This window comes from Spermophilus citellus (assembly GCF_964194105.1).
Source record: "Spermophilus citellus genome assembly, chromosome: 7".
Classification (NCBI taxonomy): domain Eukaryota; kingdom Metazoa; phylum Chordata; class Mammalia; order Rodentia; family Sciuridae; genus Spermophilus; species Spermophilus citellus.
Genome location: NC_138188.1, coordinates 112,256,957 through 112,262,114, shown reverse-complemented (window position 1 = coordinate 112,262,114; position 5,158 = coordinate 112,256,957).

The window sequence follows — 5,158 nt, the reverse complement described above, 5'->3', positions numbered from 1 at the left end:
ATTCCAACTATGTGACAATGGAGGAAGACGGGACAAATAAGTAGTGCACAGAGGATTTTCCAGTTATTATATATTTGTTTAAAAACCAAGAGTGAACCCTACTGCAAACTATGGACTTCGATGCAGGATTTTGATAGTAGATGGAGGCTGTTTGTTGGGGCAAAAAGTATTTGAGAATTCTCTATATTTTCTGCTCAGTTTTGTTGTGAGCCTAAAACTGTTCTCAAAAACAAAATTTATTAAAGTCACATAATTTTCTTCAACTCATGTTCTAGTTGGACCACAGAACTGGACTTGATATTCTATCTAAAATCTTTAAAGCCCTTCATAAGACAGGGAGGCCTGCACACAATTCATCCTGGTGTGAAGGTTTTGGTAATTTCTCATAGCTAGAACCAAAGACAGAAAGCTGGAAATGAAAACAAACCTTTTGGCATCAAGGAAAACAACCACTTTAGCCTGCATACAAAAGTCAATAACTACCCTCAGATCTCTTATTTTGAAAAAAATCCCTCCAATGGGCTTTTGAGAGCAGATTGTATTTCATAGTATAATAATTAATGTTCATAAGAACAAACAAGACTCAACAAGAAGCTGAGTGTGGTGGCTCACACTTGTAATTCCAGCAGCTCAGGAGGCTGAGACAGGAGGATTGTGGGTTCAAAGCCAGCCTCAGCAACAGCAAGGCACTAAGCAACTCAGAGAGATCTTGTCTCTAAATAAAACACAAAATAGGGCTGGGGATATGGCTTAGTGGTTGAATGCCTCCGAGTTCAACCCGACATAAATAAATAAATAAACAAACAAACAAATAAATCCAACAAGAAAAGCTTGTCTAGGGTCTCTTGGTTTGTGAATATTGGAAAATACACCATTCTCTACCAAGATTTACTTCTAAAATATTTAAATATTGGAGTGTTTTTAGTAGGCCTCAGTTGTTTTGAGAAATTTTACTTGTGCACAAAAGCATATTTTCAGATTATCCTGAATAATGATTTGATTCTTAATTCCTTCCAACTCTGAAAAAATAGAAAAAAAGAAGCCAACACAGCACCACAGTGTTTTCATCCAAAGATAGATTTATTGTGAAAATGAGGATTCACAAGAACTGGGTTCTAATTTCTCTGTCAATAACCAGTTGGGTAATATTGACTTTGTTTGAATTGTCTTCTCTAAAAAAACAAGGAAATTAGACTAGTTGATTTCTAAAATCCTTTCTGGTTCTAACAGTCACACAGTAAGTATATAAGGAAAGAGTAATGGTAAGAACAAAGTGAAATCACATTATGAACAAGTATTATCCTTGCATTATTCAACAAATATTTGTTGAGGCTTCTACTGAACTGACCCAGACAAAGCTCTGAGAATATTGTAGTTAAGTAAAAGTGTCTCTGTCTTCATGAAACTTTCTATTTAGTTACAAAGTCAGGCAGCAATCAAGCAAACCAACCAGATAAGAAAACAAGGATTTGAGGGGCTGGGGTTGTAGCTCAGTGGTAGAGCACTTGCCTAGCATGGGGGAGGTCCTGGGTTTGATCCTCAGCACCGCATGAAAACAAAATAAAAAAACACAAGCATTTGAGAATAGTAGGAATAAAGTCGTATGAAAAATTACTAAAGAATATTTTAGGTTGGAGGACTTTCTAGGCTGCAAAAGGGATGGGAGATTTAACAGGAGAAACAAAAAAAATTATGACTGTAATAATTAAGCAGGAGAGGGCACAAGATTTCATTTAAGAGGTAGGTCGCAGGCTGGGGATATGGCTCAAGTGGTAGCGCGCTCGCCTGGCATGCGTGCGGCCCGGGTTCGATCCTCAGCACCATATACAAACAAAGATGTTGTGTCAGCCAAAAACTGAAAAATAAGTATTAAAAAGTTCTCTTAAAAAAAAAAAAGAGGTAGGTCGGGCCAGTAGATGTATTTTTTTTTTGGAAACCATTCTCAGAAATCTCGTAGAGGGGCTGGGGTTGTGGCTCAGGGGCTGGGGCTGGAGCTGAGCGGTAGAGCCCTCACCTAGCTCCTGTGAGGTGCTGGGTTTGGTCCTCAGCACCACATAAAAATAAATAAAATAAAGGCATTGTGTCCAACTACAACTAAAAAAAGAGTGGTAGAGACATTACTGAAGGGCTTTCAAGAGGTCAGCAACACCTGCTGCTGTGTAGATTGTGGACTGGAGAGGGACAATATGAAAATGGGAAAGTATGAAAAATTAGCTTGTCACAGGAATATAAGAAATATGATGTGGCTTCACCAAGATGTCTATGGTGGGAGACTGGAGGTGAGATTTAGATACATGATGGGGTAAGTCAGTAAGCTTCCTAATGGACTGGATATCTTGAGAGAATGTGATGATTGAGGGAGGTGGGGCCAAATTATTGATTTGGGGTGGGAAATAAAACAATTCAGAATTTGGGGGGGAAATAAAACAATTCAGAATTTGGGGGGACAATGAAGAGCTATTTTGAACATGGTGTTTTTGATATGCTTAAGACATCTTATATAAGCAACAGACATGCTAATCTCTATGTTCTTATTTCACTTATATATTTTGCTTTTGGTTACTCTAACTATGTACTCTTTTTCTAAGAATTATCTTTTATTGCCTTTTTGTGCACACTGCACACTGAGCAAATGAACACATTTATACTTAATATTTATTTTCTCATAAATAAACATCCTTTCCCTTCAACTTTTTATTTATCAGTGTGTCCTCATGCAAACCATAAAATTTCAGGTAACTAGATATACAGAACAATGCTTGAAGCTCAGAATAACACCATTTTGGGTCTAATTCACTTTGTGATTTGGTTGACTGGGTTTTTTCCTGGGGCTGCTTTTAGGTAGAGATTAGTATGATCCACTAGAATGGATTATGTACTTTGTGATTTACCATGAAAAACCCAAATCCTACTTTGTAGCATACCAGTAGGGAAGTGGGTATCTATTTGATACTTGCCAAATTTAGCACTGGATGACAGTATATTTCCTGAGAGAGTTTCAAGCTTGAGTGGGACTGACAGTTCTGTCCTTCTCTTCCCAGCCCCTTCATGTCTTCTAGTAAAGTGACTTAAGAGATTATTAAAAAGGCAATATTCCACAAATCTGATTCAACTTCTGAAATACAAAATTTTGTATTAGGCAGTGATGTTAAAAAATGTATCATTTGACATTTCTTATTTTTGTGGGAATGTTCCATCTTGCTTAGTAACAGTTTAGTGGTAGGTGACTAAAGAGCTCTTAAATTTGCTTTTAAGGGAATTCATACAAAAATCTTCTAGGTAGCAGTCTTGCTAAGTTCATCCTCCCCAGTCTCGTGCCAGAAAGGCCTCCTCAGGATGGCTGGAGGATGAGCGTATGCCTACTCCTTCATTGTTCTCCCAAAGGAGTTTTCCTTCTGCTATGATGCATATCTAAACTTGACAATCTCTAATGGTAGTAGTCTTAGGTCCATAGTCCCCATTTAGCTTGGCAAGGTGCACCACATTAGAGAAAGTGCTTGTTTTTCAAGAGGGTGTCTCTTTTATATAGGGAGATAAAAAGAAAATTCAATAATTGCTTACATACCGGGGTACTTCAGAGACCACTGAATGTTAACTAGTATGTAATAAAACTTTTTTCTTCCTGGGTTAGTTCTGTTACTGGTAACACTTTCAGATTGAACCATTTTATTTGAACAAGGCATACTGCAAAGCTGTTTATAATTCCCTTTGATTAAAAAGAAGAGTCAAATGAAAATAAAATACAAAAAATCAGATTATACAATCCTATTTCTAGTCAATACTATTATCAATCCCAAAAGAATTGAACAGAGGGGAACAACAATTTACAAAAGTTCTCTTCCAATCCCAATAATTCCCATTGGTAATAGAACTGAAATGCTGAATACTTGGCAGACATAGACTGAAAAAAATTTCAGGCTGGGCAGCTGATATAAAATCATGACTGAATATTTGCCAAATCCACCCTCACTTACCTATTCTCATCATTACCTCCCCCAATAATTCCTCAAATAAAAAAAACTCAGATGAATCAAATCCAAATTTAAATTATAAGAACTAAAAAACAAAACAAATTAACCAAGGTTTAGGGACATGAGCCACAGACTTGCTATCTGGCTTCTATTTTCTGTTCTGTTTTTCCCAATGAGTAGCAGATGTGCTCTTGTCAACTGGCTATGCATGCAAGAGCTGATGACAAGGATGAGATGTTTTGGAGAACTGCTTAGAACAGCAAATTTTGGAGCAAGAGTCATATCAGTATTAAACCACAGCAGCTTATAAGTAGCGACATCAACCACACCCTCATCTGTCCTGGATACACATTTTACTGTTTCTTGGATAAGTTGCCAAAAGTTAAAGTGTTATGTTCGGCAAATTCTAAACAAACCATTCTCTTCTTATTCTTGGAGGAAGTTCAACTTTGATACGTTAAAACTCTAGCCTCTTCCCCTCCTTTGGAATATTATTTGATGGACAAGGTGGGGTGGTTATTGTGAAGTAAGTTTGAAGAATGCGAGGTTAAACCAAGTTTTAACCAAGTTTCTTTCTTTAATCAAGACTTTTTAAACCTTTTATTTTTCCCTTTTCTTCTTCTTGTTTCTTGTGGTTTTAGTGATTAAACCAAAGATGGTATATGTGTTAAGCATGTGTTCTACAACTGAGCTATACCCTAATCTACTATTGGACTCTTTGGTATAAGACACATTATGTCTATAAGATGGTAGGAGAATAAAGTATATAGCATGTGCAGAGCCTTTACTTGCTCATGGAATTCTTTTCATGTAACACATTGGGAAATGCCGATTAGAAACTTTTTTTTTTTTTTTCTTCAGTGTTGGCACTGAAACCAGGGCCTTCACACATACTAGGCGAGTGTTCTTACGTGTTGGTTTTTTATGGCTGGACTGGTATCTGACTTCCTAATATTGATTCAATAAAGAAATCACAGTGAGTATTGAACAGTCTGCTTGGAAACAAACTTGTTAATATAACACCAATCATGCATTTAGACATTCCTGAGCACTGATTGTGCTCTTGATTTTCCTAAATGCTACAAAACTGCAAACAAAATAAAATTATCTTCAATTTTTCAGACTAAAATAAAAAACAGAAACTCAAACTAAATACCTGAAATTTAATCTGCTTAAATCATACAGTA